Here is a 27,960-nt window from a genome sequence, read left to right on the forward strand (position 1 = left end):
AAAATATTAGTAAATGTGAAAAATGCACTTTCCAAAACCCAAAGACCCCAGAAAACAAAACAAAAAACATGAGAGAAGCTGGAAAATGACTTAAACTATTAATTAACAATCAAAATAGTTGCCAATTAATTTCCGGACAATCGACTATATGACTCAACCAATCATTGCAGCTCTAATAAAGATGTCGGAGGTCATTTTTGTGCCATTGCAAGAACAACGCTCTCCTGTCCTGTACCAACAACCACCTCCAATCTCCCTCTATAAAGTGTCATAAAGCAATTCATCTGTTTTCTAGTGAAATGCAGAAACACATGACGTTGTAGCTGCCCTGTTTGTTTTGGTAATTAAACAAATGTCTCAGCTGTTATTGTAGTAATCAGTGTTTGAATGCTGGATGTTAACACCTTTAACTGGTGCTAAGAGCAACATTCACACAGATATCAGATTGGATAGAAATGTCTGCGGACTGTCTCATGTTTCCAGGAGATTACTGTTGCTGGTGTTTCTGTCCCAGACTCTGGTTCTCTCTCTGTTCGCCTCCTCCATCAAAGCAAAACAACAAATCCCTGTATCCCTGATCTTTCATTACCGCCTGTCTTGCTTTATCCCTTAAGGTTCAAGTCTGAGCCTTGTGTTTTGTCTATTTTTTTTTTTTTTTTTTGTGCATTTCTGCGTCGCATGAAGTGCAGGACATGCCCTCCTTCTACAATAATCCCAGATTACACATAAGTATTGAGTGGCATACCGTTATACGACACACATCTTGTTTTCTGTTACTCTCTATGTAGTATGCTTTTGTGTAATCTTGTGCCTTGTAATTTCCTCTTTGCAATCACTGACCTCTGCACTTCAACAAATTGTTGTAAAATTCTGCAATCCGGCCTCGACCAAAACACCAATCAGATGTTGGATTTCCAGAGCTGCTGCTCAGTCTACATCAACCAGAGAACCTGACCCAAATGTCACTTCCCATTTAGAGTGAAGGAATGAAAAAAAAAAGATGTCAGCCATTGGGGAATTCTTGGAAAATGAGAAAATTGTGGAAATTCTGAAAAAATAACTGCTGCTGCTTTTTCACGCCTGCTCCTCCTGTTTTCAACACCAGAATGCATATTCAGGACTCAGCTCAGTATCAGCTGTGCGTTCTGTTGGGTGAAGCTGATTTTTATATGTATATGTGTGTGCGTGTGTGTGTGTGTGTGTGTGTGTGAGTGGGACGGCACACGCTGTTTGTATAATAAAAGGTGCTGTTTGCATATTGCAGAGTCATTACAGGAGATCTGTGCGGTGTGCTATGAAGCTCCTGAATTTAAAGGCAAAGCACGGGCCTCTTTTTTTTTAGTTGAAAGAAAAAAGGGAGGAAAGAAGCCACATGAGCAACAAAGCGGAGCTTAATTATTGCCCCAGTCAAAACAAAAAAGAAACTAATCGCGGTAGCCTTCCAGAAGCAATGAACACAAACATCTTCATCATAATACGTTAACATACTGTACGGGGGGATGGATTTCAGGATGTCGATCTATCTTCATCCTTGTAAAAAAAAATCAATCTAAATTTAAAATCAGCCCACATGTAATTGTTTTTTTTAATCAATTCCTCTCCACGCGCTTCTGCTTCCAATGGTTGATTTTATGGCAGCTGCCTGCGTGGCCCCCATCCCCCTGGATTCATTTACAGGCCTTTTGTGAACGTACTGTTGCATGTTTTAATGGCCACAAAGCTCTGCAGGCAGCTGAGGGGTGTGATGTCTGCTGCATGTGTTTGAGCTCTCCAGAAAAAAAAGAGCAGCAATAGGAGATCCAGAGATCCAGAGATCCAGAGCTCCAGCGCGCGAGAGAGTCGGTCACGTTCAAATGTGTATTTTCTCAAGTCAGTTGGCAAATATCTGCACTTGGGTTGGCATGCCCGCTGTACCCTACTGGCTGCCAGCTGTCACTCAGGAAGACAGAAAGATGGAGGATAGAGAACGAGAGGGGAGGGAGAGGAGATAAAGGGAGTGGTGATGATGTGAGGACACAAGCCCCGAGGCTTTCTTTCTCTCTTGTTTCTCATTTGTCTCTCTGATGATAACAAAAAAACATGGCAGCCCGAAAGAGGAGAGGTCGACATCAGAGAGAAAAAGGAGAAAACAATGCTGAGGGGAAAGAAAGAGAGAGAGAGCGGTATAAGGAGAGGAAATATGACAGAGCATTTTTCATGTTAATGGCAAAATTACCACAATATAGTGATTCTTATTCTGCATTAGTCCACATGAGTGCACCCTTGGGTTTATTATGACACTAACCATATACAACAATATGGTGTTCTATGCATACAATGCATGAAAATACTAATTCATCAATATGAGCGGAAAAATGTGATGTGAACGGTCTCGTCTTGATGCCACATATAGCGTTGCACTCCAGTGAAGAACACAGGCAGCGTGTTAAATAGAGTCATTCACATTGTTAGAGGTGTGCTGTCCCAACTTATCCTCATACAACAGTTCGTATGATATCTTATGAAAAGTTATTCCTCATTTTCGACTGTTTTCCTACGAATGTCCAGCAACATGTGACGCATGTTTCAATTTCTTTTCAAAATAAACTTCTGTCTTCACAGGAAACAACTTGGTTAGGTTTAGGCAACAAAACTACTTAGTTAGGTTTAGAAAAAGATCATGGTATGGGTTAAGGCCCTGACACACCAAGCTGACAGTCGGCCGTCGGACTGTTTGGGGCCGTCGGTGAGCATCTGTCTGACTAGTTTTTGTAGTGCGTACCGCACCGTCGGTTCTAATCTGCCAGTGTCAGAGGTTTTTCGGCCGATTCAGCATGTTGAATAGCTGGAGGAGCCCGTCGGTGAGAGAAATCACACTGATTGGCTGTTCAGTTTAAACTAATCAGTGCATGAGAAGAGAAACGGAACAGGACACACACAGAAGGCTCTTCTCATTTTTCATCTTCATCTCATCTGATCATTCCAACACACGGATATTTTCACAGCGACATGGCCGTCTGGTATGACGCTAAGTGGTGAGTGAGAGAGGTGTGAAAATGGTCAGCAAACGCTGCTTTATTTCATGTACGTATCATAACAACAGCTTGTACATCTACCATCCTCGGTCTTCTGATTTGAATGACGAATACAGACTATCGCACCCTGCTAAGAGTTATTTTGCAGGCGCAGAACGTACGTGCTAACTGGCCTTCGGCTGTAGTCTTTGCGGTGTGTTCAAATGTAACTTGTTGGCCAAGACAAAGGCGACGTGAGGCGACACAACAGTCGGCCTTTATCGCCGCTAGTTCTTTGAGGTCAGTTGGTGTTTCTGGGCCTTTAAAGTAACTCCGGAAGTGGCGTAACTTAAGTTTGCCTACGGAAGTTACATGACAAATAAATCAACATTGACTTATGGTTCCACACGGGACATGAACAGCGGCCTCCTGGGCGAGTCCGGTGTTTTCTGACCCAGCTATCCACCCCAACCTCCTCTCTACGTTGCACTTGTCGCTCTTTATACTTCCTGGTTCACAATTACGTGGATTACATATAGTACGAATTGATTTTGTGGGATATATACCAATTACAGTGCATTACTTTTCATAAGTAAAGCTACGAACAATGTATGAGAAGAGCCTGGCTGTCCCCATTACGATCCAACCACAAGTTAACTACCCTTAAGCCCTTATGGAGCCTGCTGCACTAAAAAACACACTGTACAAAAACGATGTCATGACTTCTCTCTCTGACTTTGCGACCATCAATCAACCTCCAGTCACAACGCTGCACAGAGAGAATTTCAGCTTAGTTACTCCAAAAAGAGTGTCAGCAGCGGGTTGTGTGGGTTGAATATTCTCTATATCAGCACATACATTGGATTTGACACGAAGTTACTTGATATTCTCTCTCTGCTCTGCTGCAGCAGATTTACCGATTAATAGATTTCTGGAAGCCTTTCATGTTACACGACCGGGCATGACACATGCAGATACAACTTGCTCATATTCCACCTCATGGGAAACGTTAATATTTAATACATTTGGCCCATACAGCACAAAGGTTTACTACTGAGCAGCACTTTGCAGCTAGTGATTCTGACAATTTTTTAATTTGCATGTTCAACACATGTCAGTTACAGCTCTATTACTAACAAATGAGACGGGGAATGCACGCTTAGGCTTTTCATAAGACACTGATTTCTGTGATTTACAGAGTACAAGTGGGTTTAACAGATCACTAAATCACTGGAAGACACATTCTGTGACTTGTGCTGGATTTAAACGCTTCGCTGTCTGCAAATGTCAATACTACTGGGCCTCAGAAAGCTTCCTCCATTTAGAGCCTTAACAGAAAAGGAAAACCACCATTAGCTGATGCTGTTTTGCATTTTAGATTTCAAATGTCTCAGCTTTCTAAATGTCTAGTTTTTCTATCACTATTGAGATTTTCCCAGATAATTTATGCAAATAATAATCGTCAGCATGTTCACCTTACTTTAGGCCTCAAACTCATGAACAATATTTCACTAATCCCTGTAACTTAAAGGTGCAATGTGTAAGATCTGGTCAAAATTCTGGTTTAAAACATTCAAATGAACTAACATTATCAACAGAATGTGAAGAGGTTACAGTGTTGACGCTATGTCAAAGACGTTTATGTTTTGTGTTGCAGAGATATCTACTGAAATGAGCATGCTAAGCAGCTAGCCCCGGCCCGTCCTGTCTTACAATACCACTTGTACCTCGAGAGGCGATAGTGAGTCACTGTAGCGTCCAGTCTGCCCTCATGAGAGGACGAAGAAGTAGAGCTGCCCCAAAGGCTTGTCACATTGTAGGTACAGGGTCTGGATTAAATCCACAGCGGCAGAAACGGGAAAATGAATCGTATTTTCGTTTCGACCTCCCCGCCACCCGGAGACTACTTTGGTGGGAGGATGGCGTGCGGCGGCTCTGGGAGACGGGCCTTCAGTTAGCTGCAACAACTAGCATTCAGCCAGCACAAACCCCATCGCAGGGAGTTACAGCGGGCTGGCGCTGGGTCTAACCTGTTTAACAGCCGTTGGGCGTTGGAAGTCGGGGGGGTCAAGGGGTCAATGCCCCCCCACACACACACTTTTTCACTTTATCTTTTTAAGGTCGCGAATCACTGTATCCCTGCAAATGCCCCTATATTGCACCACTGTAATAAAGATCAATCACTCCCGTCCACCTCGTGCATGTCCAGACTGGAGGGTGTCAGAAGTGGTTTTTAGTCTCATTTTAATCTGTGCAGCAGCTGTCTGCACGGCCCCGTCTCAGCTGTGTCTCACGTAACCGCAACCCGAACTGCAAGTCTATTTCTTTTCGACAATATGTGTAAACGCGAGATCGATGCCCAATAAAAAAGCACCGAATAATATGTTTATCCACAATTTCCAAACGGCGGAGCAGAGAGTGTTGTGGATCTTTATCCAATCATAATCAACCATCGTGTAGCCTAATTCAAATTAAATCAAAGTGATCTGACATCCAGCCCGCTTCATACAGTGTCATAATGAACCGGATATATATTTTTACACTTCTCAACTGGTGGGCTGGCTCTCGCCTGAACCTCGCCGCTGCCCAGGGCCGTGGAGTTCTCTCTGCGCAGTGCGCCCTCTCTCCCTGTGGGGAGGGACAGGATGTCAACCGGGGCGGACTGTCCTCAGATGTCAGCACCCTGTCCCGTGTACCATACTTATGCTGTGTGACTTTTTGTCATCAGCATTCATAAACACACAATCTTTATGATTAAATCTTCTTAGATCTGTGTCCAGAGTGGTCCAGAGTGATGCATTTAACTTTAATATGTTCAAAATTTTCATCTTGGGGAGCATGAGGCAGTCCCCTTTGCACTGGCTGAATTTATGTTACTGCAGCTCCGCTAACTGAAGGTACTTCACATGGAGCTGCTGCACACTCTACTCCTGGCGAGGTAGTGGCGAAACGGAAATACAAGTCATTTTCTCGTTCCTGCCACTTTGGATTTAATCCAATAAAAAACTATTAAACGTACACAGACTGTACAGCCCCCCGGTTAGTGTCACAGGAAACATAACATAAGGTAGCAGTGTCATTTTGATTATCAGAGTTTCAGCAGTTTGGTCAAATTGTGCATATTCTTGTCCTGCTGTTAGTTAGTAGTTGGCTTTCTTTTTTTTAAATAACCTTTTCACTATAAATTTAGATTGTATGGACCCAGTATAGAGGTGAAATGCTGCCCCCTGTTTATTTGGAGCATGTGGTCACATTGCACCTTTAAATTAAACATTTTTTCAAAGCTGCATTGTCAAAAAGATATTGCTATTATTTTTACATAACATGTTCCATGTTGGATTGAAACGGTTATGAGCTCCATATTATTTAAAAGATGTCGGTCGGTGTGGGCTCAACAAGAGCAATAAGCTCCAAGAATGCGTAGGATAGAGCAAATTAAGTTCACATGCCTGAAGAACATATTTCCAATGGGAAAAGCGTGCACCACCAAGCAGGCAGAAGGTTTGATTTACCGCGTTGAATATGATCAACGTTATATCTCCCGCATCAATGTACCCAGAGCCCGTTCCTAAAATTAAACACAAATGAAAACTGAGCGAGGACGTCGTTTGCTTTTCCAGCCTCTCAACATTGCAGTGTAATGGATGAAGGAGGAAATAATATTGCCTGTCTTTTGAGACAGAAGAATTGTGATTTTATTCCAGCTCGGTGCGCTCTCTCACAAGCTGCTTCAAGCTATTGATGTCTGTTCCCACAACTATTGTTATTCCACTTTCAATTCACAGATACCACTTTTAAAAGTAAAGCCCCATATTGGACGTCAATGCAATGATGACCCCCGCATCCTCGTGCGGCTTTCATCTGAGCAGAGCTTTCATCTGTGGATGAACTGGTCACTCTGCATGCACAGCCCAAGTATAGCTACTCGCAGCATTAAACTGGCTGTATTAAAGAGAGAGTGTTGTTTTTTTTTTTTATTCTGTAAAAAACGGCAGACATTCAAAATACTCAAAAAGACAAAATGAATGCAGGAAGCTGGGTTTCTTTAGCCTTGAACCACAGTAAATGGTTATATCAGCAGCACCACAGCTGATGTAATCAGGGAGAGATATGCACTGCACACACAGCAAGACTGAAGCATAGCAGGGGAGGGAGAGCAGTTCTTGTCTGCTCTTTTTATAGTGATATCATGAAATTGTCAATCTCTCATCTTTGCACCTGCACTGGCTTATAGGTTCAATATTAGAATGTGAGCTCGAACCTCATAACTTCTTTTGTATATTTACCACAGCCTGTGATCTGATAGGCAGGATTTATAGGAGTGTCTATGAGCACACTGGTGGTTGTCATCCAACCAGATGAACTCAAGTAGCCCTTCACCATCCCTCATCTTCCAAATGTGTTTGAAGTGGTTGTCAGTGAATACTATTAAATATATAAAAGTGGGAATTATTACAATAATTTCAGCTGTTAATTCATTAATTTTAGCTATTCCAACCATTTATCTATTAATTTATAGCTAACTATTTCAATATCTACCCTATATTATTATAGTACAGTGTGTAGGATTTGGCGGCATCTAGTGGTTGCAGATTGCAACCAACTGAGTACTCCTCTGCTCACTCCTCCCTTTCCAAAACTGCGCTAACGTGAGCCGCCGAGTGCAAAACCGTTGTAACGCCGTTCGCCTCGCTTAGAGACCATCCATACCATAATACCACTACTTTAGGAGCAACGGAAGTCAGAAGGCGGCTGGCGGTACCACGGTTTTGCACTCGGCGGCTCACGTTGCCACACTTTCACAAGCGTGTCGGAGAACTACGGTGGCCTTCAGGTAACGTAAAAACATGAAAGGCTCTCTCTAGAGCCACAGTGTGTTCCAATCCACGTACTTCCAGAAGTACACTTCAATGTAGTGCACTTTGTGCACTCTGTACTCACTTGAGTAGTGCGTAAATTTCAACGGGGTAGGATCGTCTCAAATCGAATACTCTGCGGCGCACTGACCGGAAATGACGATCGCAACTTTTGACCGCGGCTCGCTACCCGCCAAAATATCTTCTGAAAAAAAATTAAAGCAGAGTGGAAATTACGTTTCCAACGTCGTTGCCTACCTCTACCAAGTGTCCTCCTGTTGGCTGAAAATGCACCGGTATGTTACGTATTGTATTGTTTTATTCTGTTATCTACGTCTGTTTGAATAGCGGTCGTGGCTCCGCCCCTTCCGCTACGTAGCCAAGATGGAGGCAAATGAGTGTGGAAAGTGTCCAGCGTTCCACACTCAACGATCTGACCGTTTTGAGTACAACATCCGGGTACTTTGAGTGCACTGCATTTGCCGTACTACCCAATTGGAACGCACTATGCACTCAGAATAATGAGTATGTAGTACAGAAGTATGCGGATTGGAACACACTGCCAGTGTTTGGTTTGTCCGTTCTAGGATACTGCAGAAACATGGCGGAGCAACATGGCGGACTCCGTGAAGAGGACCTGCTCCGTGTGTAGATGTAAACAGCTCATTCTAAGGTAACAAAAAGAGAAGGTGATTATACACTAATGAAAACATAGTTATTAATATCATCATTCTGATAATAGATCCCCTAAAATGTTACTGTTCCTTTAACTGTCTCATCTACTCCGTTCTTCTGTCTTGCTAAATAGTTTCATGCACTCTCAATTGCAACATTTGGTGTCAGTAGACTCAATATTTGCATATATTGTTAAATCAAATCATGATGCCTGATGTCTCCTCCACGTACCCCCTAGCACGTATACCCACGTAAACCCTAGTGTATGAGTACCCGTGGTTGGGATCTACAAGCAGCTAAAGAAACAGCTGACCCATCTGGCTTCAAACAACCTGAAAACGTACAACACAAGGTACAAAATGGGCATAAACATGTGGTACTGACTCGAGGTGTTGTCCATATTTAGAGGTATGACACAGAGTTCTCTCCCCCATTGTCAAGCTGGATTAATTTGGAGCCATGTCATATTTTGGGGGGGGGTTTAACAGCTTGACAAGCTTTGGTATTTAATGTTCTTCACGGTGACATATTAAAGAGGACCTATTATGCTTTTCTTCAAGTGCATATTTGTACTTTGGGTTGCTACTAGAACATGTTTACATTTTTAATGTTCAAAAAATGCTTTATTTTTCTCATACCGGCTGTGCTGCAGCACCTCTTTTCACCCTCTGTCTGAAACACTCTCTGTTTGAGCTCCCTAACCCCACACCCCTCCTGAAAAGCCAGGTCTTCTCTGATTGGTCAGCTGTCCCACTCTGTTGTGACTGGCTAACCTAACCGAACCAAACTCTTTGGACTCCACTGCAGCTCCACTCTAAGGAGCTTTGTTTGAGAACCTGCCAAACTAGCCGATAGGCAGGTATCATGCAAATGTGTTACTTGGTGACATCACCACGCTAGGAAGAAAAGGCGGAACTTCAATCAAGGCATTTCAGGCAGTTCAGGAGAAGTGTTTCTGTGGGGGAGAGTAACTCCTTTTGGTGTGGACTTTGTAACTTTGTGGACCTTTTACATGCACAAAACACTATATAACACACTGAAGGAAAGAGAAAAAGGACAAAAGCATAACATGTCATCTTTTATGAACTGATTTCCAGTTGATGAACATTCATTTTGGTCTTTTCAAATAAACAATGCATGTTTTTCTCACAGTTGTGCGTATAAGATACGTGGCGATTGATTCTCTTTTCATGTCAAAACAGACTATAATGAGCATCAACGCTAATGAACGCCATGCATTGTATAATATGTGTAATACGTATGGTCATTATGGTCAATTTGCATGATTTCAGCACTTGACGTAATTACACTTTGATTCTAGGAAACGACATGTAACATGACATGTTTGAATGTCCATTTCATGCATCGCAGCACCTGAAAAGAGGCATATTGTCTTGGGTGGCTGATAAATTACATGCTAGGCTGCAGAAATAAAGCCAGTATAGAGGACGGGTGGCTTTAATTGCTGTTCAAAAATCTTTTATTTTTTTATTTTTTTTCCACCTAACCTGCTAATTACCTTCCACAAAAATGCAGTAAAGACCCCATGCTGTTGAAAGTATTTAGACCTTTCTGGTGGTTAATATTGATTCATTAGTATATCATATTTCATGCTAATTTGCATTACAACAATCAACAGCAATTAGGAAACAATTTGAAATGTTTTCCATTTGTATTTTATTTGCCTTGGAAGGATTTCGCTTTGGAGGGCATGTGCTGATATCGCCACTCCCGCTCTGCCAAATAAATAGCGCTCATAAAACTCCGGCGTCTGCTGCACAGGATGGCAGCAAGTTTACAATAAATGTCCGGATAAATCCACGAAAGACAGTGTTGCCAACCAATGAAACACACTAATGGCTTTTCAAAAAGTCACACAAAGAAGCCGATGTAACACCTTCATTTACATGTGAATGAAGTTAATAGGTATTATCGTCTGAATGAAAGAATTTACGGCGTGAAAAACGACAAAAGATGGATGCTGCGAGTGGAGAGTGAGCTAAGACCGGGCTATAGAGATGCTTCATTAGCTGGTGGTACAGAGACACATCCTGTCACAAGCTGCCCCCCTTTTCTTGTCTCCCAGCCAGCTGACAAACGCCGCTCCAATGAACGTCAGTTTTGTCAGCAGTGGTTCGACGTGCTGTTTACCCTGCAAATGTACAACTAATTATTTTATGGTCATGGCCAAAGATAGAGGCGGTCCAGCTCAGCGCAGGCCTGTGGCAAGGGTACCAACACCAAAGGCCCCACTGGTTCCAGAAAGCCCTCCCTTCCCTTCCCTTCCCTTGCCTTTGCTTCGCTTCCTCCCCTCTAATGCGTTCACTGCAGAAGAGAGGGACTGTGTTTCTGTTCCTGCTGCTGCAAATGGCAAGTGGCTCAAGAACGGCTTTCATTAAAACAACAAAAACAGTTGGATGCAAAATGCAGTTAAAATATGACAAATTCCCCTTTAAAAGAAATGGTGTATACGCACAGGCATTTTGCAGAAATTAGATCTCTAATAGAGGCTGCTGGAAAACTACAACTTCAAAGATCATTTATTTTTCATACACTATTTAGATTTCGCCAATTTCCCCTGCTATGCAGTTGTAAGAGAACTTATAATGTGTTCCACCGGATAAATGCGTAGGTATGCTCTACTTCATGACAAATAGTCCTATGCTTATCCATTTTTCACTTTGTTACTGAGCAGTACTAATTAGTACTCTCCTTAAATCAGTGTTGTTTTACCACTATGACACTGTGGGGTTTCTTGGATTACTTACCTTGCAATTAACAATACGAGTGAATAGTGAGTTTAGGCGCTTTTCTGTCAAAATCAACCTGAACTCGTTTCCATGAGCTGTTTTAATCCTGTTTCTCAGTCCACCTCCAGTCTGTTCTGACAGGTTTCCACCTACTGCCCACCACAGACACTAGTGCAAACCATCAATTTTTCAGCTGTAATGGCAACAATGGGTAGCGGGGAAGGCTGTCATTCCTATAATGACTGTGCTGTCATGAATATAACGGCTATGCTGTTATGTTTTATAGACAGGAAGTCCACATATTCCAAGTGTGAGCATGAAATGCTGTAGCTGAGGGCTGCAAGCTGTGCTGAAACTGCATCAATAGATGATGGTATATAGAGGGAAGGACGTCACGAGACAAAGCCAACTGATCTTTTAATTCGTATCTTGTTACTGTAAATTCTTTGTTGCAGCATTTTTTTTGAATGATTTCTACATGAGAAAATGTTGATGTTCTGTGACGTGATCTGCCAGAGATCAGGACAAAGTGATCTGGACGTCAGTCAAAAGTCAATAACGCGAATAAGTCAAATGTCAGTGAGTGATGTTACCTTGCGTTCCCGGCCAATTGAAACAAGCACTAATGATTTGAGACCGGCTTATCACTGGCATCAACAACAACACAAGGCTCCAATCCGCTACAGGTTGCCAAGCGAGGCACACTTACAGTAAAGCAAGGTGGTCATTATGGAAAGTACGCCCCGAGACCGAGCGCAATAATGAATGGCTGCCTATACATTACCTTGCTTATTACATAGCTGCTTACCGAAGACATTAATCACCCGACACTATATGTACTGATTTTAAATGATTTTCTTTAATGCAACTAAGTAATCAGCAAGGCAGCTCGGTAGTGCTGCCATAGAGACGCTTGTAACTACAGTAGCATCCATGGCTACACTGTAAGAGAACTGGAGCAACAAAGCAAATCCAACAGTACCGCCGCACAGTCTCTGACAGATCATAAAAACTATTGTGCTCTCCAAATGAATCAGTATCCAATATGCTCTAATGTAGTTTTGCAGTAACTTAACTTCAAATCAACAAATAACACACTGAAAAGCCACACTAAGACCCTTAAAGTAAAATACCTGGTCAACTAATTGCAAATCAATTTCTTGCTTATCTACTGTATTGTGAAGCTGTGCAAATCAATTCAGCAACACTCCGCATCAGCATCACAGTATTTTTTTTTTTTTTTAAAAGGTATGTGTAAGTCCTAAAAGTGAGCGATGTAATCAGCGAAGCCATTCACCATGACCGCCTGCCGTCATTACCGCCAGACGCGGGCCTCGGTGCCAGCGAGTCGGAGGGTAGTCCATCCAAGAATATCTCTTCCAACTTCCCCAAGATGAGTTCATCTGGAGATGCCATCTGTTTGTCTATCGCCCGTGTGCCACCGTGTGCACAGGTTAGATCAAGTTATTGCAGCAGGCACGTCTCGAGCCTCTGCGGTTCCTTATTCATACAAGTATTCCTCCTCACTCTGTTTCGTTTCACCTCTGTGAAGGAGGTTTTCACCCGCCAAATCTACCTTCATCTTGGGGGATTATTTAATGAGCTGCATTGGAAGTGTGGTTGCGGTTGGACTACATGATCTCCCAAAATCCTGTCATGATCAGACACTTAAAGGAGCAGTGGGTAAAATTGAAAGCAAATATGATTTTAAAAAGTTATTTTATAAAACAGTCACTATATCCTGACAGTAGTGTATGTGACAAGAGACAAAAGAAAAGCATGTGCCTCGGTGTCCTCTGGTGCTCCTAATGGCATCTGCAAGATTTCACAGACCGGAGGAAAACAACCAATCAGAGCCGAGCTGGAGCCTTGTCGTCTCTGAGCAGCTGTCAATCACTCGCAAACTTCGATCAAATGGTCAAACTAGACAGAACTGATCAAATATGAATCAATATTCTGTTAATGTAATGCTTATTTCCCACATACAGTACAATTCTTTCATAAACATCTTGTAGTGTACTATTTAGCTGTAAAAGGAGAAAGTTTGTGATCCGGCAGCCATGTTGAGATCAGTTGAGGAAATACCAAGCACCGCCCACCAGCCGGAGCAAACTTTCTCATTTTACAGCTAAATAGTACACTACAAGATGTTTCTGAAAAGATTTGAGGCGAGAAATCGGCATTACAGTAACATATTAATTCATATTTGATCAGCTCTGCCTAGTTTGACCAATTGATTGGAGTTAGCGAGTGATTGACAGCTGCCTCCGTTTAATGAACAGCCAATAGGAATGCTCTCTCTCTCTGAAATGACCAGTGATTGGCCAAAGTCTCCCGTCACGATAGATTTTTTAAGGCCTGAAAACAGAGCCAAGTGGAGGTGCAGAAGTCTAGTTTTCTCTCAGAACACATGAATTACAATATGCTGAAAGGTTATTATGGAATTTTTGCCCAATGATGCCAAAAGTATTCTGCCTGCCGCCGCTTTAAGTTTGAATTATCTCAGAGGTGTTGAAAAGAGCTATTGTTGACATTGACAGAACATTTACATGAAAAAGGCTTAATGATGACAAACAATAAAATTCTGCAAAACTATTAGAACTGTACTTGTTTTTCCATTTTTTATTCCAGCTCAGCTTGGCGAGTGCCTGAAGCAAACTGACTGATCCGCTGAACCACAACGTTTCTATTTAACACGTCTGGATTTACTGCTTGTTGTGTTGGTTTCAGCTCACGGTATTATCACATCCAACTGTGTTACCAACTTAATGACAATTTAATGGGCATTCATGGTGGGAGGCAGTGCTGCAGGAGTAATATATGCAGTCATTCTGTCCACAAGTCAGATAAGTCAATGGGAGCCTTGGCAGTGGGGGTGGGGCGTTCAGGGTTATCCAGAACTTTACAGTCTTCATTTAAACCAGAGTACATTCAGACTCTTCAAAGCATAATTTTGATTGAACTAAAATACAGACATTAAATATTACAAGTGTTAGAAATATTGTAAACTTACATTTTATTTCTTCAATATGCAGTTTTTCTTTTTTCTTCTTGCATGCCCATCACTGTCTCATCCCTGTCCCTATTATATATTGTCTTTGTTTGGATTTATATCCAGACTGGGCCTTCCAACCACAATCCACTGCTAATATATACAGTATATATATATATATATATATATATATATATATATATATATATATATATATATGTGACTGCTGGCTATTCACTCCAACACCTATCCTCAATCAAGTGGTTTGGCATTTTTGCAAAGAGGCGATTGTATATTGTCTCACAGACCTTATTATTATTCCTTTCACCGAGCTTCAAATGGAAGATGAGTCAAATAGCCTACTTGTTGGGGTGCAATAAATAAAACACTGATGGGGTGATTTTTTTTAGATCGGATGATGATGAAGAGCATATTGGCAGTCCGTGCACATCAATCAAGGCTCACCTACCGGATGGTGCTTTCAGGATGCTTTTCTCTCCTGTTTGATGCAAAGTCCCTCAGATTTTTGGCCGCCCTTTTCTCCTCTTCTTTCCTCCGGTGTCCTCCACCAGCAGGTGTGACCACAATCTCGCCTTGTTGTATTCCCATATGTTGTCGCCAGCTCAGATGATGAGCGCTCCAGTTGATGGGTGAGTGGATAGTGATCATGTGCTGCTCTCTCTCTCTCTCTCTGTCTCTCTGTGTCTGTCTGTGTGTTACTGCTGTCTCCCTCCGCCCGGTGATCTCCCCGCTGCGGCACTGCACCGGGCTATACACGCTAATATACGGAGGAATCAGGAAAAAAAAAACGTGCCTCGAGTCGCTGGTGAACTTGTGCGCCTTATTATGGCAATTAGTCACCGGGCCGGTCCGTGCTCGCTCATCCGTGCACCTTTTGCACAAAAAAAAGAAGAAAAAAAAGGATGTGCTTTGCTCTCAGCTATATCCGCTATTTGCACTGAATAAACCGCCCCTGAGAAGCTGTTTTATTCTCTGAAAGAGAGAGAGTAGAGAGAGAGAGAAAGAGAGAAAATCTCTCCAATCTGCCGGCTGTGAGGCTGGAGGAAGAGGAGGAAGAGGAGCAGAGGAGGAGAGAAAGACTGAGGCGTTAAGGATGGAGAGGATTAAAGGAGAGGGGGGAGGAGGAGGAGGAGGCTGGAACACATTTGTGAAAGCCTTTCCTCTATATGTCCTTTGAATAACAGTGAGACACGGTGCATATTTCCCATGTCTCTCTCTCTCTCTCTGTCTCTGTCTCTCTCTCTCTCTCTCTCTCTCTCTCTTTCTTTCTCTCTTTCACTCAGCTGCTCCCTGATGTGTTTTCACTGTGTGGGAACTTGTGCAAAATAACCTACAGATCATTGATAATGTGGCAAATTTAAAGTCATCTATCTATCTATCTATCTGTCTATCTATCTATCTATCTATCCATCCATCCATCTATCTATCTATCTATCCATCCATCCATCCATCCATCCATCTATCTATCTATACTGTATATCTAACTATCTATCTATCTATCTATCTATGCATCTATATTTCTATAAATCCACCTATGCATCTATATATCTATCCATCTATCATCTATATATCTATAAATCCATCTATCCATTTATATATCTATAACTATCTATCATCTATATATCTATGAATCCATCTATCCATTTATATATCTATAACTATCTATCATCTATATATCTATGAATCCATCTATCCATTTATATATCTATAACTATCTATGCATCTGTATATCTATACAGTATATCCATGCATCTATATATCCATCCTTGAATGATTCATATCATTAGTAGTCAGTTGTATTTTGGGGACAAACAACAACATTTGCCCAAACATTGTGCTGTGGCTGGTCTCAGTCTCACTCCCTCTTTGTCACACTGATGGATGTTTTTTGGTTTTTTTTCTAATTAAAGCTCCACTACGCAACATGTTGGGCAGGTTTATGATTCTGTCCAATCACGGCGCCGTTTAGTCCGAGCCTTGACAGCGAGTGTTTGCAAAGTGGTCCTCAAATTGGTTAGACATCTGCTCCGGTCCCCAGAGTGATGTGGACTGCGGGCTCGCCGTGGGAGCAACCCGAGCCGTGTGAGGGCCGAGTGTTGTGAATCCCACACCGGTGTAGCTGAGCTCAGACCAGCTGCTTGCATTTCGGTCGGGCATCAAAAACCAATACTTGTCAGCCCTAGAGCTTCCCCATGAATCCGTTGGTGTGATTAGGTGTGGCACGGCTTTGGCCTCTCTTTCCCTTGTTTCACGTCCCCCCATCAGGCTCCAGGAGAATCCAGGCTTGTGATTTGTGTAGAAAAAGCAGGATTTTCTACATAAAAGGCAAAAACCTTAAACAAAGATCAGTGGCTTTTATAATTACAATGCAGAGCATCAGCGTATAACATTAATGATTCAGTAGGACCTTGAAAAATGAAAAATGCAGCTATTCAAATTTTTTTCTCCTGTGCTCATGGTGTATTTAATGCAATTTTGTGTGCATCAAAAGTGTTTCTCTGGGAACCATTTCCTGTAAAATCTGAGAGTAGCGTGGAGAGAATGATAACTTTAGCCCTCTGAACAGAGAGCAGAAGGGACTGGAGCGAATAACCTCCAAGTGTGGGAGATAAAAGCTCGACAGAGAGGCGAGGAGGAGGTCTGCAATCTAAATTAACCTGAAGTGTTATTTCTCAGCCCCTATATGACAGGCCTCGTGTCTCCACTTGACGTCTATCTGGTATGCGCGGGGTTGAGCGGCCTAATAATCCTAATCTGAAGGATTATGCACTGTGGAGTCGCAGAACTCCAACCTCTTCATTAAGCTGCCACGATTACATAAAAATGTTGTGACAGGTGATTTGTACGTATTGGTTGGTGAGTGAGTAGGCTTGTTTGTGCTGTATAGTTGTCACAGTTGCTTATCAAAGGTACATGGCTCCTGGCAAACTTTGTGACAACACGAGTTGAGCTGAATGTGTATACGCTCTTTATACTGCGTTCACACCGCAACATTCTTCTATTCCGTCTACAAAAACGCCGTTAGCCAGTCCCCAGTGCTATTTAACAACATACCTACGTCAACGAGCATTTTAGCAACACGTAGTGTCGTAGTGTGAACATAGCACTTTGCTGTGTTCACACTATGAGCGACACAGCAATAGACTACAAGTCATTTTTCAATGGAAGACGGTGACATGAAGCTGCAAACTGACGCCCGACACTAGGGGTGTCAGAAAATATCAGAAATATAGAATATGGGGATATTATGTTTTGTGATACTGTATCAATTCTCAAAAGCACCGTATCGATTTTTAACTAACTTAGTTTACATGACAAGAATAACTCTATTGCATTTGCAAAGATATGTGCTCTATCAAAGTAGTGCTATGATGTTGGATTAAAGGGACTGTGATAAATGCAAATGCAGATCCCACTGTTCTGATTGCATAAAAAAGTTTTAAAAGAAAATGTACCCACATTTTATGCATATGGTGGTGTGTTCTTTATACTATGACAGCCTTACTTACAGTATTGCAATATATCGCAATATATTGAATTGTAACCGCACCACAGCAACAAGCTACAAGTCGTTTTCAATGGAAGTCGGTGACATGAAGCTACAAACCGACAGCTGACACCAATGACACAGTGAAGCGTCAACCAATCATATGTTTTTGCTTCACCCTGTTCCGTTCTGTTTACAAAAATGCAGTCAGCCAGTTCCCAGTGCTATTTAACGACATAACTACCTCAACGAGCAACACTTCAACGGTGACTCGGTGACAAATTAGCAGGCCACGCTGGCCGTTTTGTTGCTTTTGTCGCTTGTAGTGTGAACATAGCTTTAGACATGTCTACACCGTGAGAGGAGCCATCTGTCATTATGTGCATGCAAGTCATCGATATGTCCAATCACTGTCATGCTGGCAGCCGGTCCAGACATTTCTGTGGCTCTGCAGGCTGACTGTACAATCACACAGTGAGGTGAGCTGAGCTGGCTGCATGTTGCAGCACTGAGAGGACTACTACTACCAGTGGTGTTGTACTGGCTAATGTCAACAACCTTGTTCGAGTGCATGGTTCGTCAGCAGTTGACGTGGGTGTACAGAAGCGTGCACGTTTTCAAATGTGCTAATTCAATTGGCCTGGTCCTCATACAGTGCTACAGGCTAAGTCTGTGGTTTACCATACGCTGATGGCTGATGACGTTGCTGTCCTTGTGTATCTGGCTCTTGTTTATGGCCAGCTGTTAAGATGCTATTGTGATAAAGTGGCTTTCAGTCCATCCAGTGAACTATTGTGCTGCTAAATGTGATTTGCCATTAACATGGCCATATTGTGACTAGACTACAGATTGAGTGGGAGCTTCAGTGTTGCGTTTATGTTCAACACGTTTCTTCTTGAGAAGAAAAAGCACAAGGCCCAAGGCCAAAATATGTCAAGAATCCCTAAACAGGGCTGAGATAGAGAGACCCTGTCTTCTACTAAATGACGTTCCCATACAACTAAACTGCATTCTCAATTACGTTTCGAGGGAAGTGTATTTTCTCCTGGATTACGGTTGCACTTTCCAACAGTTTTAAACCTGCGGTTAACCTTGTAAATTGAAACACGGCAAAACTATTTGGTTAGGTTTAGTAAAAAACATCATGGTTTGGCTTTAAAACGACTACAGTTTTTACATTATTACGCTAAATTGAAATAAATGAACTTTTAGTTTCATACAGTCCTGTCTTTGTTTGAATCACCCCAACCTCCACTCTATGCAGACTATCATTGCGAACCAGTGGGCAACCTCCAGGACTGAAAAGTGAAGCCAATGCAGAAGTGCCTTAAACTTGCATTCTTTCTAATAGCCAGCAGGGGGCGACTCCTCTGGTTGCAAAAAAGAAGTCTGATTGTATAATAGTCTATGAGAAAATGACCCTACTTCTCACTTGATTTATTACCTCAGTGAACATTGTAAACATGAGTTTATGGTCTCAGTCGCTAGTTTCAAGTCTTCTTCAATACAGCATGATGTTCATTTAGTAAATTATGGTCTCATTTAGATTAAAATAGACCATAAAGCAGGGTATGCTTTATGGCGTGGCTACTTTGTGATTGACAGGTCTCTCCCACGGCGTTATCTGGTCTGGGAGTCTGGGTTTTTGTCTTACAAATTGTACCCTTTCACAGTGTATTTTTAGTTCATAAGAGTTAATAAAATGTCTTGTTCAGCGTTCGGTTGTACTTAACTGGCAAACCACGATTGCGACGGCCAAAAGCCAAGATGGCAATGGCCAAAAACCAAGATGACGACGTACAAAATCCAAGATGACGACGGACAAAATGTCGAACTTGAGGCTTCAAAACGGCAGTCTACAAACCAATGGGTGATGTCACAGTGACTACGTCCACTTCTCATATACAGTGTATGTTGCAAACGTATTTGTGATATGTCAAAACAAACGTAATCCGTGACAAAATAGGTTTCCCTCGAAACGTGAAACACAATGCAGTTTCGTTTTATGGGAACATCGTTTTTAGGAGACAGGCTAACTCCAGATGAAATTGCAGCTTGCAGTAGTTTAGAGTGATATTTTGCTTTCTATCATTAAGATGTAATGACCAATATGATGATTGAGCTCATGATGTTCAAAGTCACCTTTCCCCCCTAATCTGTAGGAGTGCCCAGCCAGCGTCCAGGACACAGCGAAGGAGAGAATCTAATATCTGACCCCCCTTGTGACATTTAAGTCATCTTTTCTCTCACCCATTGCCACTGCTCTCCATCTACGCTGCTTTTCCTTCCTTATCCTCCCTCTCCATGGCGTCTCAGTGGGAGTGGGAGTGTAATTACGCAGTCAGACGGTGTTTACAGACGCAAAAGCGCCTTAATTTATTCCAACAGTTAGCAGTAATTCCCCACTTTAATTTATAGCTCCTCCACCCAGTGGGAAAAGGAGAGAAGCAGATAGTGAGAGCGAGGGGGAGAGAGACGGAGCATATGGACGTTATATTACAGACTACAGTCGACTACAACTTCTACAAGGCTCACGCACACGTTAAAGCCGTCACCATTGGTTTTACTGCACATTTAAGTTGTTTTTCTTTGCAATCTACTGTGTGGTGGGTTTTAGCTTGCTCTATAATGAAAGAAAACTAAAAAAGATGTCTACGGCTGTGTTATTTGTAGCTAAAACACGTCTGCAATGTCACTGTTCAGCAATCATTATCATCCAGCTCTTTTATAAGAAGCTCCAGCAGACGGCCAGCTGTGATATTTATGTCAGGTCAGGCTGTAAACCATGCAAAGCAGAAGAGCGAAGGGTGGTTTAGTTTGTCTTTACTGTCATTTAATCAACACTGTGACTGGGTGATAATTCACCCTTACCAATGTGTTAAACTTACCGTCTTGTAAACAGGTATTCAGTGCGATTTACCGACAACAGGGAGTCTTTTCAGGCCAAAAGGTGCATTTACTGCTGCGTTTTCTTAACTTCTAAGTCCTTCTAAAGCTGCGAACACCGGTGAGAAAACTGGCATTGATTACATTCATACTGCCGCCTCAGAACAGCTACAATGGTTCTTATTGACTTTCTGGAAACCATGTAAAGCAAGGTACAAAACCTTAATGACCGCACCAAAAGACTTATGTGTGGGTACCGAAGAAGAAAAACAGCCTGCTGAACTGCAGCAGCTGGCGCGGAAACACGCCTCTTCATCCCCAGCATGAAAGTGCCGTATTGATGCAGCTGTTGATGGCAATTTGAAACGGGAACAAGCCAGAACGGCAAAGAAAGCATGGGCCGAATCTCTGCTTTGAGGGCTGTCATTAAAATCGTAAAGATATATTCAAGAAAGCAACTCAAGAGTTTTACATTGATGGAGACACCAAATGCAGCGTTATCTTCCCGGACCGTATTTTTTCCTCCATTCGCCTATTTGTCATCGTCATGCAGAAACAACACAGTCTCACGGCAGTTCCTGAAATAATCACGAATCTATCTATTTCATTCTTGTACACAGACATGAATTTTCCTTTTCTTTTTTCGTGATGCTCAGCACGACTTCCAACAACAAAGTATTTTTCTGTGCTTTTCCCTGCGAATGTCCAGCAACATGTGACACATGTGTCAATTTCTGCTCCAGTCTTTTCAAAGTAAAACTACTTAGTTAGGTTTAGGAAAAGATCAACTTGGTTAGGCTTAGGCAACAAACTTCTTAGCTAGGTGTAGGAAAAGATCAACTTGGTTAGGCTTAGGCAACAAACTACTTAGTTAGGTTTAGGAAAAGATAGACTTGGTTAGGCTTAGGCAACAAACTACTTAGTTAGGTTTAGGAAAAGATCTACTTGGTTAGGCTTAGGCAACAAACTACTTAGTTAGGTTTAGGAAAATATCTACTTGGTTAGGATTAGGCAACAAACTACTTAGTTAGGTTTAAGAAAAGATCGCAGTTTGGGTTAATATAACTAAACTACGTAACTTAAGTACGGAAGTTATGTGACAAATAAATAAACTTTGACTTTACATACAAATTGATTTTGTGCTGACCATCACAAAAAAAAATGTGAAATTCGTCTATGTACACGAATCAATACATTAAATTTTGTGACTATTTCCCGAACTGCTGTGCGACTGGGCTAGCAGAAAACAAACACTTAAGGCTTCTCTAAATTAGACTATCCTGATTAATATTTTGGCTTAAGCTGTCTTACAGAAGCCGGCAAATTGCATTTAGTGTAGTGCTAGAATAAGCTTAAATTCCTGGATAGACAACATTACAGTGAAGCATTAATAAGACCATTAGTAGGAGTACAAGAGTCAAAGCCAAAGGGGCCTGACAATGAAAGTAACAGATCTGTGTGGCGAGAATGCTCAGAAATACTAATTAAAGAAACAAGGACTATTGAGTACAAGAGGGAGAAAGAAGATATATTATGTACAGGGGAGGTGAAAGGACTGAAGTGGAGACGTGAAGATATTAGATTTTAACAGACACAGAGACACTGCTGACTGGGAGCATGATGAACCATGAATGAGTAGTTGGCGTGACGTTGGGTGTAGCCACACTTCTTTCACCGTGGGGAAGAGCAGACACACATACAAGCCCATCAAAATGATCATGATGTGCACTTCAGTAAATAAATAAGCTGCATCTGTCACCGGTCACACATGTCAGCGGTGAAACCACACAAAATTGGCAGAGAGCTGGCTCATCTGGCAAGTCTCTTCAGTAATTACGGCAGACTAAATGATATCACTGGGTCGTCCTGATGATGAGCCAGTGGTCGACACACACGCCGTGTAACTGTGACCTGCTTTGAGTCTGTCCGGAAACTTGTAGAATTTCATCCTCCTTTTAAAGAGACTAGGCAAAGAAGGACTCATTGGATGGGTGTGAGTGCAGGCAATTTGCAACACCCTCTCCTAAATATCTCTAAATACCAGTGTACTTATTTAAAGGAATGCTTCACCCACAAAAAGACCATTTGTATATCAATTACTCACCCCGTGTTACCTTGAAATCTTTAAGTACATTTAGTTTTTCTTGCACACCTCCACGGTGAACGGAGAATCCAGAAAACTCTTGATGAATTTAAGTAAATTGGGGGCGTGTTTAATGACAGCTAAACCCCATTTACTTATCTCTGTTTTTTGATTCTCTGTTCACCGCTTTGGAAAGCAAAAAAAACAAAGTTTTCTTCAAGGTAACACGGGGTGAGTAATTGATATACAAATGGTCATTTTGTGGTCAGTTGTGGTCAATTGTAATCGATTGACAGCCCTAAAAATAACCAAAACTGTCAGAAAATAGTGTGTAAGTAAAAATCTGTTTTAGAGAATAGGTTTTCAGGGCCTTTAAAATCTGTCTTCTTAAACTTTCAGAGAGCAGCCCAGATGCAAAGACTAAACCTCTGCATAACCTCTAACATTTTGTACAACATTACCTATGTTGCCAAAATATTTCCACCCATTTGAGTGAATCATGACCATTTAAGATGCTATTTGTCAGGTGATTTGGAAATTAAATCTACTGGGACAAACACACTGCAGCCATTACTTTCTCATTTTGGTGCAGAGTCATTACCTTGTGGATGCTTCAGTTCAAAAACGTTGCTCATCTGATGAAGAACAACATGACGGAAGTCAGTCGGAGTGTGATGTTGGTATTGAATGGGACCATTAGATGCCACAGAAAAGCCCATAAACACTGTAGAGAGGGAGATAGATCAATCTTGTGTTAAGGTTTTGGATGGTATATTTCTTGATTTTTTTTTTTACACCCTTTTAGGTAAACCCAGGAATCGGAAAAAGGTATAAATCATATCGGTAAATTTCCACAAAGACCCTCAAGAACCAATACAAGTACCTCATAAAACACAATCACAGAATAATTTGTGGATAATAAATTTAGCGTACAGTCTGCAACAGTGGGCCGTTTCACAGCCACTTTTACTAGAAATGGCTCAAAGCTTTCTTCATCTTAAACCCATTTACATATTCAGAATTGCTAGTGTATGAAGATTAAAGAAAAGTTGAAATTATCCCTACCTGCCACATCATCCAATTTTAAACAGCGAGATAAAACTGAGATAAAACATTCAAAGGACTGCTTATAAAAACGCAGGGAATTTCACAGTCATGTGAAAGTAAATGGCTTTTGGGAGCACCATAACCATGTCAGCTTCCCGACCATATCACCTATCTAATGGGCCTCAGACTAGAAAACACAATCACGTTCCCTCGCTGTCATTTACATTTCAATGTTCATACTCCCTTTAAACCATTCATCCAGCTGCATTTCCTATACATTTAGAGACACATAAAATAAGCAATGTATGGGTAAACCGTGTGAATCAGCACATAAACAAGAGGAAAAAGATATGAGTCTTATCGCTTGAGAAATAAACAGGCGTAGAAGGAAGAGTTAAAAATGTTAATTTTAGACTTTAATATCCCTTCTTCCTATTCATGTGATCAACAAACCATCTAACCGTACTGCAAAGGGTAGTGGTCCATTACAGCATGATAACAGTCATTTTGACAAGATGAAATGAGTCAGACCACTCAGTGAAACCCGAAAGCAGCTGTCAAATTCAACTTAAATGACGTGACCTGATAACTAATAAATCTGCTCAGTATATTTTGTTTGTCCTTGTGGGTAATTTAATTAGTTTCATAAAAGTGATGTTGGTCTCATGTATTACGACTCTCCTTCTCCTGCTTCACTAAATATCGCTGGGATCCTCTTCCCGCTGGTGTTGCGGGAGGAAGAGGACTTACTCCTGTTATTTTGCCATACAGATTGGCAATTCCCCCCGAGGCACAACCAAATATTTACAGAGGCGCACATTCTTAAATCCACATCGCAGCCATAATTTGTACCCTGCAGAGGCAGATGTGAAGCATTCTTGGCACAGAGCAGGCTGGCACAGCAGGACGAGAGGAAGTGAAAGGAAAGGTGAGAGAGAATCGGGGTTAAAGAGGTGTCTGGGCACAGCATCACCACCACATGTTTGAGTTCAGCAGTGGTAATAAGTCTGTCGATATTTTGTATTTTTCATACTTTCAACAAATCCCATGACAAAACGAAAACCAACAATGAACTGACAATACTAACAAATGTTGTTTGTGTAGTTAAATCTGCAGTTGGCAGAATGTTTTTGGCATCATTGGGCAAAAATTCCATAATAACCTTTCAGCATATTGTAATTCAAGTGTTCTGAGAGAAAACTAGACTTCTGCACCTCCTCATGGCTCTGTTTTCAGACTTTAGAAAATCTAGCCTGTGACGGGAGACTTTGGCCAATAACCTTTGGTCAATTTGGTATCATATGAAACTACGGAATCCATTTGTACCAACCACGTCATACTAGCTTGTCGTGATTTAGGTTAAACAACACTACAAACTTACACTAAATTTTGGCAAGAAGAAACTGGCAAGCCATTTTCAAAGGGGTCTCTTGACCTCTGACCTCTAGATATGTGAATGAAAATGGATTATATGGGTACCCAAGAGTCTCCCCTTTACAGAAATGCCCACTTTATGATAATCACATGCAGTTTGGGGCAAGTCATAGTCAAGTATGCACACTGACAGCTGTTGTTGCCTGTTGGGCTGCAGTTTGCCATGTTATGATTTGAGCAATTTTTTTTATGCTAAAAGCAGTACCTGTGAAGGTTTCTGGACAATATTTATCATTGTTTTGTGTTGTTGTTTGATTTCCAATAATACATATATACATACATTTGCATAAAGCAAGCATATTTGCCCACTCCCATGTCGATAGGAGTATTAAATACTTAACAAATCCCCCTTTAAGGTACATTTTGAACAGATACAAAATTTGATTAATTTGCGATTAATCCCGGTTAACTATGGACAATCATGCGATTAATCAAGATTAAATATCTTAATCCATTGACAGCCCTACTAAAAACTAAAGTAAGGTATTACGTCTTAATAGGAATAAATGGGAGAAGACAGGGTTGGGAAATTGGAAAGCATTGAGAGACTGTTGGTTTTGGTCTTTTCATGGGATTTCTTGACAATAACAAAAATAAAGACTATTACCAGCATGATGCTTTAATAGACTATAGAGGATGAGTTCTTCTCAGCAAAAAGCTCATCCCCCACAGCCGCTGAAGACTCGCTAAATTACTTATCAAAGATTCCTCGTTGATGATTCCCAATTAATGATGTAATTTTCCACGCCACTGAGCTGATTTGCTCTGTCCAACAACATACGGGACAGAAATACTGGAGGCAGGGAAGGGAGACTAAATCACCACGGATGCATATTGTTAGGGGGTGTGAGTGAGTGTTACATCACAGTACATCACCAGTAGGCTGCTGTACTTTCCTCACATGGACAACATGTCCCAGCAACGACAGGAGAGGGGGCATTCTGCCAGAAATCAATCACTTTCTGACCTCACCCCTTTTGATTTGAACAATGTTTTTCCTACATGTTATCCTGTATGAGAGTGTTAGAACATAGTTTGTGGATAACTTTGTTTGTTAGTTAGTTAGAAAACCATACTAGAGCTGCAATTAATGATTATTTTCATTGTTGATTAATCTGTCAATTATTTTCTCAATTAATCAACTAGTTGTTTGGTCTATAAAAGGTCAGAAATAGTGAAAAATGTTGATCATTGTTTCCCAAAGTCCAAGATGACGTCCTCAAATGTCTTGTTTTGTCCACAACTCAAAGATATTCAGTTTACTGTCATAGAGGAGTAAAAAAAAAAAACAGAAAATATTCACATTAAAGAAGCTGGAATCAGAGAAATCAAATCAAACAGACTAATAATTAAATAATAAGACAACAAATCAATTTATCGATTAATTGTTGCAGCTCTAAACCATACTGTCGTGTTTATTTTTATAGAAGACATCTGTGTCTTGAGGTGGGGTGGGAGTCCGATAGGGGCCAACTCTGAGGGCCTCTGTTTCCTGAATGTGAGGTCACTCTCTCATACAAGTAAACATGTATGAAAAAACTTGTTCAAATTGAAAAGAGTGAGGTCAGAAAGTGATTGATTTTTGACGGAATGCCCGAGAGTGAGTCGTACAATCATACACAAAAGTCTCTTCACAAATAGCTATAAATATAAAACTGAATTATTAGTTTTGAAAAGAGATAACGCTGTCAGAATAACAGTTGGAGCTCCTTCCAGTTCAGAACTAAAGCCAGTGCTTCCAGTTTCAATCAAGTCTCTACATCAGTGGCTCCCACAGTGGGTGCCGCCGAACCCTGGAGGTGCCTCAAGATTTATCATATCATTGTTCATTTACTGGGTGTTCATAATAACTTTTCATCACATTAGAAACCAGTTTTATGTTCTCAAACATATCAAAACAGAACAAAAAAAAAACAATAAATATCAAAATCACCGTATTAGGAACTGTTTAATATGCAGTTATGGCGCAGCTGATGCCGTGACAAACCAAATGGTTGTCATAGTAACAACACGCTTTTCAGCTCTGGAGTTTCTCAGGAGCTCAGAAGTCAGAAAAATAGTGAGATCATCAGAGAAAGCGAAGGAAAATATGACACTGTAAACAGAGCTCAAAGAAATGCTGATACATCGCAGCCCTTAGTTGGTTGTTTGTCCATATGTACCTTAAATATATGCTCATTTTCATTTTGAAGAAAATGAAAGAAATATATGTAACATATTAGGGTATTTAATTGTATTCATTGTTTATTTTGAAGTTAAATATTTGTCTGTAAATCTGCAGAGCACCTGAGAATGGGTCCATATTATTTAACTTAATATTGACCTAAAATATGATATACTATATGAAATGAAACCTGCAGTAGGCACAATTTTTTTGGCATCATTAGGCAAATATTCCATAATAACATTTCAGCATATTGTAATTCAAGTGTTCTGAGAGATAACTACAATTCTGCACCTCCTCATGGCTCTGTTTTCAGACTTTAAAAAAATCTATCACATTTTTTTCAGATTACCTGTGTCATGCACTACTGTCAAGATATAGACCGTGTCGTGATCTGTTTACAGCGTTGACCCAAACGCAGAGTAACAAGCAGGAACGGAAGTTTTTAAATAAAAGCGAGCTTTATTTAAAGCTGACAAAATCCAAAAACCACAAAACAAGGAGGGGAACAAAGTACAAAGAAAACATACCAAAACCAAACTGAGAACAAAACAAAACTACAAACCAGAGGA

General features: G+C 41.2%; 1 protein-coding gene and 2 long non-coding RNA genes across 4 annotated transcripts in view; 1 reads left to right on the top strand and 2 right to left on the bottom strand.

The window, feature by feature from the left end:
* The window catches only part of flrt1a (fibronectin leucine rich transmembrane protein 1a), a 49,876-nt gene extending 34,417 nt beyond the window's left edge, over positions 1–15,459 (bottom strand). The window contains exon 1 of one of the 2 annotated variants that reach the window (XM_037748071.1): positions 14,736–15,459. The gene's annotated coding sequence lies outside the window, so the exon portion shown is untranslated. Of the gene's footprint in view, positions 1–14,731 lie in introns of both variants that reach the window. The other variant, XM_037748072.1, reaches the window with a different exon arrangement.
* The window catches only part of LOC119475415, a 307,840-nt gene that overhangs the window by 34,417 nt on the left and 245,463 nt on the right, over positions 1–27,960 (bottom strand). The window lies entirely within an intron of this gene.
* Positions 8,493–27,918, top strand: LOC119475414. Its single transcript, XR_005203789.1, has 3 exons — positions 8,493–8,503; positions 12,334–12,340; positions 27,793–27,918. It is a non-coding gene; the product is annotated as an uncharacterized LOC119475414 (long non-coding RNA).

Source organism: Sebastes umbrosus, chromosome 17 (assembly GCF_015220745.1).
Source record: "Sebastes umbrosus isolate fSebUmb1 chromosome 17, fSebUmb1.pri, whole genome shotgun sequence".
Taxonomy (NCBI): domain Eukaryota; kingdom Metazoa; phylum Chordata; class Actinopteri; order Perciformes; family Sebastidae; genus Sebastes; species Sebastes umbrosus.